This window comes from Petaurus breviceps, unplaced genomic scaffold (genome assembly GCF_028583685.1).
Source record: "Petaurus breviceps papuanus isolate PSGF00001 unplaced genomic scaffold, PetGlider_PUasm1.0 351204, whole genome shotgun sequence".
NCBI lineage: Eukaryota > Metazoa > Chordata > Mammalia > Diprotodontia > Petauridae > Petaurus > Petaurus breviceps.
This window is the reverse complement of record NW_027186254.1, coordinates 22,997-33,074: the sequence shown is the minus strand read 5'-3', so window position 1 is coordinate 33,074 and position 10,078 is coordinate 22,997. Positions and strand designations below refer to the sequence as shown.

At 39.6% G+C, this 10,078-nt stretch overlaps 1 long non-coding RNA gene across 1 annotated transcript in view; it reads right to left on the bottom strand.

The window, feature by feature from the left end:
* Positions 1–19: 19 nt before the first annotated feature.
* Positions 20–10,078, bottom strand: part of LOC138168112 (uncharacterized) — a 29,731-nt gene continuing 19,672 nt past the window's right edge. The window contains exons 2-4 of the long non-coding RNA XR_011170035.1: positions 4,698–4,813; positions 3,033–3,089; positions 20–2,893 (exon numbers count right to left, since the gene is read on the bottom strand). This is a non-coding gene — a long non-coding RNA (uncharacterized lncRNA). The remainder of the gene's footprint in view (positions 2,894–3,032; positions 3,090–4,697; positions 4,814–10,078) is intronic.

Sequence of the window (10,078 nt, the reverse complement as noted above, 5' to 3'; positions counted from 1 at the left end):
GTTTACCTCCCCTAGCTTAATCTTCTTTATTTGTAAAAAAAAAAAAAACAAAATAGGGATCATAGGGGGCACCTAGGTAGCACAGTGAATAGCGCACTGGCCCTGGAGTCAGGAGGACCTGAGTTCAAATCCAGCCTCAGACACTTAACACAAAAAACTAGCTGTGTGACCTTGGGCAAGTCACTTAACCCCAATGGCCCTGCCTTCCCCCCTCCAAAAAAGAGCAAAAAAAAGGGGGGGAGGCTGGGGGGGATCTCACTGTCTCACAGAGTTACTGTATCAAATTGTTGTACACTCTACCTGACCTGTCGCAAAATCTCTGCTGATCTCCAATCTGCCTCTCAGACATCTTTAACTGGATGTCGAGTTGACTTCTTAAACTAAACATGTCCAAAACCAAACTCGTATTTCTCCCTAAACCCTATCTGCCTCTTACCTTTCTTGTTACTATAGAGAATAGCATCTTCCCAGTCCCTCAGGCCCACAACCTACAAGTTATCTTCAGTTCTTTACCTTCTCTCCATATCCTCCATATCCAATTTGTTGCCAAGGTCTTTCAATTTCACCATTATAACCTCTTTTGAATATGCTCCCTTAACTCTTCTGACACTGTCCTCCACCCTGGCTCAGGGCCTCATCACCTCACACCTGGACTGTTACAATAACTAGCTCTTTGATCTACCTGACTCAAGTCAATCCCACTCCAATTCATCCTTCATCTGGCCACCAAAATGATTTTCCTAAAGAGCAGATCTAATCATGTCACATGTCCCAAACCCACTCACTCAACTCCAGTGCTCTAAAGTAGCTCCATCTGACCATTCCAGTCTTTCTTATACCTTACTCTACACCACTCATACATCCATTAACACTGGCCGCTTTGTTGTTCCATAAACAAGACACTTCATCTCTTGGCTCTGGGCATTTTCTCTAATTGTCCCTCCTTTCTAGAATGTTCTCTCTTCTTCTACACCTACTGCCTTCCTTGGCTTTCTCTAAGTCTCAACTGAAATTCTACCTTCTACAGGAAGGCACTCCCAACCTCTCTTAATGCTAGAGCCTTCCCTTTGTTAATTACTTCCTGTTTATTCTGCTCATAGCTTCTTTTGTATATATTTGCTTGTATATAATCTTTCCCATTACATTTCTGAGTTCCCTGTGAGCACAGCCTATCTTCTGCCTCTTTTTGCATACCCAGAACTTAACACTGTGCCTAGTCTGCCACATATTAGGTGCTTAAAAATATTTATTGACAATACATTCATAAATGTTTGAATTATATTGTTTCATTTAATCAAATCATCTCACTTTACAAAATAACTTTTAAATTATAAAGTGTTATAAGTGAGCTATTATTAATAATACTATGTTGATTCAATAAAGGAATGGATTCATTTTAAAAATCATTACTCTTATGAATCCCAATTGTGATGTTTTTCCTAATCACTGAAGATACAAATGAGATGGAGAGCAATCGTAAGAGCAAAAATTGAGGCCCAGTGACCCTGCCCAAACATCATTCCTATGGAATTAAATTCTCCTGTAATGTTTCACCCAATGTCACATTTTCAAAGAAATACTTTTTTGTGTTAAGTATCTAAGGCCAGATTTAAACTCAGGTCCTCCTGACTCCAGGGCCAGTGCTCTATTCACTGTGCCACCTAGCTGCCCCATACAAAACTATTTTTAAAGGAATAACATGATCTGCGAATCAGTCCCTGGATGTCCACAAAGGGGCTGACTACTATTCTGATCAAGCATTCAGCGGGCACCCAGAAGACAGACAGGAGCACTGGCAGACTAATAGGTCCAAAGAATGCCATGTCAAAGAAAGGGAATTATGGAGTTGTATAAATAAACACTCAGATGGGATTTTATTCAACCACATGACAAGCCTACTGATTCTATCTTGGAGACCCCATCCCCTCCACATATTCTGATGACATTGACAGGAGAACTCAGGTCCCACACCAAGAAGGTCTGATGGAGTTAAGTACAGAGAAACATCAGAGAAAGACAGAGAAAAAGGAGAGAAACAGAGAAAAAGAAACAAAGAGATGAAGGGAAATAGAGGGATGGAAAGGGAGAAGATAAGAACAAAAGGGAAGTTCCAAATCTGGCTTAGAAGCTACATTCTTTAACAAAGTCTACTATTGTAGGACAGACAATGGCTTGGAAGATAGGAGAAACAGCCAGTATTGGTTCATGCCTTTAACAGAGTGGCTCTTGGCTGGCTGGCAGGGGATTAAGGGTGGCAAACTGTCTCAATCCTTTTCCTAAATTGCAGCAAAACTAGCAATCAGGGAAATTTGAGAAACCCTATACTAATGGGCCAAACATAACTAAGGAGTGGGATAAATGTCCTACTTAGCAGGCAGAATACATTAAAAATTAAAATATTACATTTTCTATAACTGAGTAGCATATGAATGGACCACCTTGTTTGACAACTGAATTCTATCTTTGGAAAAAAGACATCCTTTTAACAAATCACAGTTTAAATGCTTTAGATTTTTATATTATCAATGATGTTTTCACATTTAAAAAAATTAAATGATTAAAATTCAGATTAAAATGAAATCATATAATAATGGGCCTGAAATGGATATATTTATTTTGCAATGAGCTGGCAGACTGGCTACAAAATTCATTATCACTCAGCAAGTGGCAATGATATAGGAGAATATATTTGCCCCTGATAACCAGGCCTGTAAAATAATTACTCAAACACTACATGTGACTACCAACTTACTTGGTCAAAAAATATTTACTGTAGGGGCGGCTAGGTGGTGCAGTGAGTAAAGTGCTAGCCCCAGAGTCTGGAGTTTGGTTCCGGCCTCAGACACTTAACACCCACACAAAAAACTGGGCAAGTTACTTAACCCCAGTTGCCCTGCAAAAAGGCAAATATATATATTCACTGTTAAGTCATCAATTTCTTATCTGTATTAATGTTGCTCATTTGTTACGGGGGGGGGGGGAAATCTTTTTTTTCCTTTAATAAAGAAGCACTGATTTAATAAATTACTTACAACAGATTATCACACATTTGCACTTCTAAAGCAGCATCAAGAATTGTTTTTCCATCACTGAAAGGCAAAATAGTTTTAGATTATTAATGAATCTTTTGACTTAGATCACAAACTAGATCCCACTGTGGAAGAGATGGATAAAATCTGTGCTTAGAGTCTGGAAGGAAGACTTTCACCACATTAAAAATCACACTAAGGATCAAAGAAAGGGAGCTACCAGATAATATAAATAGACCCTCTGTTGTTATTTTATTCAACAACAGGATAAATCCACTGATTCAAGGAGGTTTCCACCATTTCATCTAGATATTCTTATGGGATTAACAAGAGACTTTTAGGCTAAGGTCAGAGGGGGTTAACAACAGATAAACAGCCACACCAGAATAAACCTGAACTTTGGCAACTCCCAAGAGGTAAAAGTTAGCAAATTATGCTCCCAAGGTGGTCATTCACCTTCCCCAGCCCCCAAATCATCTACTATCCTGTCTCTATTACTCAAGCTCCCAAATAAGGAAAATGGATGAGTAGCCACACGAGATAGGCTCCTTTTACAGCCATTAACATGGCCTTAATGTTGGGTAAAACCTATATATGTATTTCCCTTTATTATGAAGAGGAGATGGCCACCTGGCCAAGGCTGATGCTAATTCAACATTTTATCTTTTAAACTTACATCTAGGTTTATTGACCTCTAGTCAAATTGATCAAAGTGGGAAGAATTACTCTCCAGGAAGATCTTCGTGAGGGGGTGCAGGCTCTGGGAACCCCCTTAAATCTTCCCACTAAATGAGGCATTTGCCTGAGGCTATAAGCCCTTCATTATCCTAGGCCCAAATCTCTTAACTTAGCCTAGCCCTCCATTGTCCACCTGCCTCCCACCCTTGATCCTATCAAAATATCTATACCCAAATCTGTTACCCTTAAACTAGCCTAGTCCTCCATGGTCAGTCATCTTCAGCGATTTCCCACCCTCAATCCCATTCCTGGAGTATGATCTCAAGATCCTCCTTAAACTCCTCCTCAAGACCTTCCTCTAGATCACTCCTAGACCCCTCCCACAGTCTTTCTGTATATAAGATCCATCCTGCCTCCATGAAAGTACTAAGATTCAATCTAGCTCAGGCTCAAGTCTATATCAGATTATTCTGACCCATTTGTCATTACAAGTGTCACAAATACTTAGACTACTTAAGAGTCTACCCATTATGGTGAATCTTTAATAAACTTCTTTTTACTTTGGCTGAGAAAAGGCTTGAGTTGAATTCATTTGGAAGGACCTGGCATGTTGGTATTTTGGGGTCCTGAGCAGCCCTAAACCCCAAACCTCAATATTAGGATCTCCAGTCTGAAGAATTCCGCAACACCACTTAACTGACATTTTTAAAGACGCCTGAAATGCTAAAAAATCTTTACACCTTTTTAAAGGAAAATTAAATGTATGATATCATGATATATTAAATTATATTTCTATTCCTAATTATAGTGTTACTTTCTACAATTTTCTTTTTAATTACTTATAATTTTTAAAAATAATTTTATTTGGAAACGTTATAGAATAACCTTGTTACCTCCATATTTTAAAAATGAAACACAACCTTTGGATGATCTAGTCTAGCACCATACCACTAGATTTATAATCTAAAGTGTACTTTAAAGGAGACATACTTCACATCAGCTAAAGTCTCTGATATAGGTAGAGATTTTGACCTGTCAGATGTTTCCAAGTCTTTGGATATTGGTGAAAACGAAGGCACTGAAACTTCTAAGATGTCCATATGGAGCTGTAATAAAATCATAAAAAAAGAAAAAAATGTAAATAAAAAAATATAGCAGTTTATAACAATGAAAGAAATAACTCAAATACGTGGTTAGTTATCAACATTTATTATATTCCATCAGTGGGCCAACGAGCCACAGAATTTGAGACTTATAATGGAAACTCAGAAATGATCCCATCCAAATCATAGATATAACGTAACATACCTGACAAATGGTCATCTATTTTCCCTTTAAAGAATTACAATGAGAGAGAAGCCAAAACTTGCCTCTTTGCAAGTTCTACCAATTGTTTCTGGTTCTGGTCTCTGGGGTCACACCAGAAAAAGTTTAAGTCCTCTTCATGTGACAGCCTTTAAGACATTTGAATATCTTGTTACATGTGAGTCATCTCTTCTCCAGGCTAAATTAATTGATCTTCATAAGATATGGACTCAAATCACTTAATATCTGGCATATAATAAGTATTTAATAAATGCTTGTTTCCAAGACGATTAAAATGACTATATAATTTCTTATTTATCCCATTTGTCCTGTAATTGCCTAAGTCGTGGTTCTTTGTTTCTGAACTTAGTTCAGAGATTCATCTGGTCTTGTAATGAGTTAATTTTAGAAATCCAGTTCTCTTGCTAATCACTGTTATATTCTTGCCTCAAGGAAATCTTTTCCTTGGCAAATATGAATTGCAAACCAGGGAGACTGGTTAAGTATCTTTACACCACACCAAGCTATCCCTCAAGTATGTTTAGTTTGTTTCCCCAAGAAGTCTGGCCCAGAATCTTTTGAATTGGCAAACAGACTCAAAAAATGAACACTTTTTTTTTTTTTAAAAGCAACTGGGGTTAAGTAACTTGCCCAATGTTACACGGCCAGTTTTTTTTTGTGTAGGTGTTAAGTATCTGAGGCTGGAACCGATCATGGGTCCTCCGGAGTCCGGGTCCTCCCGACTCCAGGGCCAGCGTTCTTACTCGCTGTGCCACCTAGCCACCCCTCAATGAACACTTCTTAGTTGTAGGATAGAAGTAGGGGTCTGTTGATAGCTCTTATTCCCAATTTTCAACCAATCATATTATCCCCCATGCCTCAGCTGAGTAGCCAGTCATGTTGTCCTCAGTCCTATGATGTCACATACATTGTTCCTTCTGTTCTTTGTTATAACCTTGTAAAAATGAGTGAAAGCCCTATTAATAAAATGTTTTCTTGCTCAGAGAAACTCGCTTCAGTTTACCATTATCGAATTTTACTCTCAATTTACTTTCCTTCCCCTTTCCCTTGTTCTGGCCAAATTAGAAGACAAGATAAAGATCACAAATATGAAAAAAAAAAACCCAAAAGTAATCTTTCTTGGGTTTGAAATTTATTTATTTATTAGTTTGTTTTTTAAAGCAATCGGGGTTAAGTAACTTGCTCAAGGTTACAGGGCCAGTTATTTCTGGGTGTGGTGCTGAGTATCTGAGCCCGGATTTCATCCAGGTCATCCTGACACTGGAGCCGGTGCTCTTACTCACTGAGCCACCTGGCTGCCCCTAAGCAATTGGGGTTGAGTAACTTGCTCAAGGTTACACAGCCAGGTGTTTCTGGGTGGGTGTTAAGTGTCTGAGCCCAGGATTCGATCCCCAGGTCATCCCAACACTGGAGCCGGTGCTCTTACTCACTGTGCTACCTGGCTGCCCCTTGGGATTGAAATTTAAAGAAAAGAGATTACAATCTTTTTATGACTACACCGAAAAAGAAAATATGCCAAATCAGGTATGATCTCTTGAATATAACCATGCAGATTATGATGTGAACAAAAATTAAGTTTATATTGATCCTTCATAGTGCAGTTTCTCTGGATTTGCTGAAGATTTTAGAGTTGTTCATTAAGAAATTAAAATATTTTCAAACATTCTTTAAATCTCTCTCTCTCAGGGACATTGTAGGCTACCTAAATTTCCTCATTCCTCACAATGACTTTATTACTATCTTAAAAGACAGAGATGCATTTGTACAGATTAAGCCCTGGGTAAGAAAGGGCATTTAACTGCTTTGTCTTCTCTTAGGTAAATTGTATTCAAGGTGATTTGTTCTTCTTTAAATCCTTAGAAGTAGCCATCCAGAAAGACATGACTGGGAAAATGTGACCATATATATGCTCAACAAATGATTTTGGTGGATTCACTTATTTAGAAAATTGAAGCAAATAATTTACACAAAGCTGCAATTCTTTAAGCACATAAATGTAATTAGGTAGAAACAGCAAATTTTCATCAGAAATCTGCAAGCTCTCATCTCTGAAAACCCAATAACAAAGTTATCTAATTGATAAGAAATGATGCAAAACACATTCTCCATAACGTAGTTCGGAGGTTTCAGAGTGGGCACCCAACTAATACCTTTGGCAGCTGAGAAAACCCCAGCAATTAGGACAAAGATCCTCTGTCAGGTAGCAGAGTCCTACTGTGGCAAAAAGCCCCAAAGTCAAGTAATTAAGTGGCAACATGAGCAAATGAAAGAAGCAAAGCAAGCAGAGCAACCCAACTTTACACTCCTATTCTAGGGACAAAAAGTATCAAAGCATGGAACAGAAGGAAGGCAGCAAAGCCAGAACTCCTGCACCAAAAGCTTCCAAGAAAAACATGAGCTGGTTACAGGCCATAGAGGACCTTAAGAAGGATTTTGAAAACCAAATAAGAGAAGGGGAGGAAAAATTGAGAAGACAAATGAGAACAATGCAAGAAAATTATGAAATGAGAGTCAACAGCCTGACTGAAGAAAATCACAACTTAAAAAATAGACTAACTCAAACGGAAAAAGAGGCTCAAAAAGGCAATGAGGAGAAGAATGCCTTCAAAAGCCAAATTTGCCAGATGGAAAAAGAATCTCAAAAGCTCACTGAAGAGAATCATTCCTTCAGAATTAGACTGGAGCAAATGGAAGTTAGTGACTTTATGAGAAATCAAGATACTATTAAACAGATCCAAACAAATGAAAAAATAGAAGGCAATGTAAAATATCTCATTGGGAAAACCACTGACCTGGAAAATAGATCCAGGAGAGATAACTTAAAATGTCTTGCCTGACTAGGCGCCAACCTGAGGGACTCCAGATGGCCCTTTCCAGATTTATCAACACATAGATGTGAAGGACAAAGTGAGAGGTGAGTGCAGTCTGGACTTTGGGACCCAGTAAGTGGGAGTGTGTGGCTTTTGCCCCCGGGGCCAGAAGCTTCTGAGACACTGACACAGCCAGCCAGCAGTGGCGGCTTCAGCCCCTGCCCTGCAGAGTGTAGGGGGATCAAGCTCCAGTCTGAGGGGTAATCGTTCTTGCTTTAACCTGCTTGGATCTGGATTGCAGTCTAGGGTGGAGGTCTCTGGGGCATCACAGCTTCCTAGAGTCCACGGAGGCCTCAGAGAGGGCACCCGTCTAATACCTCCAGCAGCTGAGAAAACCCCAGTGTTTGGGACGAAAGCTCCCCTGTCTGGTGGCAGAGTCCTACTGTGGCAAAAAGCCCAGGGGTCAAGTGACTGAGGGGCTGTGATAGTAATGGCATTTAAAGATTCCCCCTGTATTGGCTTGGTTTTCAAACTGATTGTGTTAAAACCCAGAGCTTCTTAATCCCACCTGTGGGATGGACTTGTTGATGTGAAAAGAGAGTCCTGAACTGGGAGGAGATGGTGACGAAGATTTGGAGAGACAAGAGAGAGAGGGAAGAACTTTTTTGGAAGCAGCACCTCGTGGAGAGAGAGGAACTAAGAGAATTGCTGGTGGCCGCTTTGAATTACCCTGGACTTTTGAGACCTGCCCCCTGAGCTGCCAAGGACTGAGGAGACATGGTTGTTTTGCTTGTACTTTGCCTGTCTGTTTTGATGTTCTTTTGCCAGATTTGTACACTGGTGAAAGACAGTCCTGTTGTTGAAGAAATCCTGGAACCTGGCTTTTGGTTAAGAAGCCCTGAGACTGTCCTGCAGACAGAGAGTGAATACTGCCCACTGGTGAAGGACAGTGCTGTTGTTGCAGGGGTCTGGAGACTGTCCTGCAGACAGAGTGAATACTGTCCACTGGTGAAGGACAGTGCTGTTGTTGCAGGGGTCTGGGAACCTTTCTGTTGGTTCAGAAGCCCTGAAGAAGGATTTTCTTGTTGTATGTTTACAGAAATCCTAGGAGAGGGTTTTGCTAATGTTTTCAGGGGTTCTAGGACTGTTCTACAGACAGAGGATGAATTAATGAAGGGACTGGCAATGTATCTTGTGGCCTTGCTAAGCCTTGTCTCCCCAGGAACTAAGATTGCTGAGAACTTGCCTCATGTCAAGATGAAGAAAAGACCTCCATTTGGGTATTAAGTGCTGTGCTTAAACTTGATGTAACTCTGGGGTAGATTCAATTGTGATCCAGGGATGGGGAACTTTTGACCTTTTTGTGTTCTATGGTTGAACAAATGAATGTACTTTACTTATGTTTGGAAACTAATTATTCCCAGATGAAGAATCCTAATGTATTTAAAAGCTGTCCTTATACCAAAATTAGCCACTTCCCTCCCTGCTACCAAAGGAAAACAATATGGTCTTTAGGATAACAGGAAGGAACACTAACCACCAAATTCACTCTTCTGCTTCACTTTGAGTATTGAAGGATTTCAATTAAATGATGACTGCAGTATAAGCATAAATGCAAAGACTTAGCAGAAAATGGGTTCAAATTCCACTTGACATGTATTTACTGAACGAACTTGAGTTCATTTCATTGAGGGCCTCAGTTTCCTCACCTACAAAACATGAGTGATAAAAATGTCCAAATTTTTTACCTTCACAAAGTTGTTCCTAGCACCAATGAAATAATACATGTTAAAATCTTCATAACTTTGTAATGAGGACTCATTAAAACAGTGACCAATCATTACTTCAGAAGACCAATGATGAAGAATATCCTGCCTCTTGTACTAGAAGTACAGAAAAAGTTGTACACTCTGAGTAATAGTCAATGTGTTGATTTGTTTTACTTCATTATACTAATGCCTGGAAGGGCTACTATTTGGTAGAAGGGATGATTTAATGGGGCAGTTAGGTTAATAGTGGACTGACTGCCAGGGCTAGAGTAATGAAGACTCATCTTCCTAAGTGCAAATAGGGCCTCACATTTATTAGCTGTGTGAGCCTGGGCAAGTCACTTAATCTTGTTTGCCAGAGTTTCCTCATCTGTAAAAGGGGCTGGAGAAGGAAATGGCAAATCATTCTCATATCTCTGCCAACAACATCCCAAATCAAGTCAAAAAGAGTAAGAAATCACCAAAC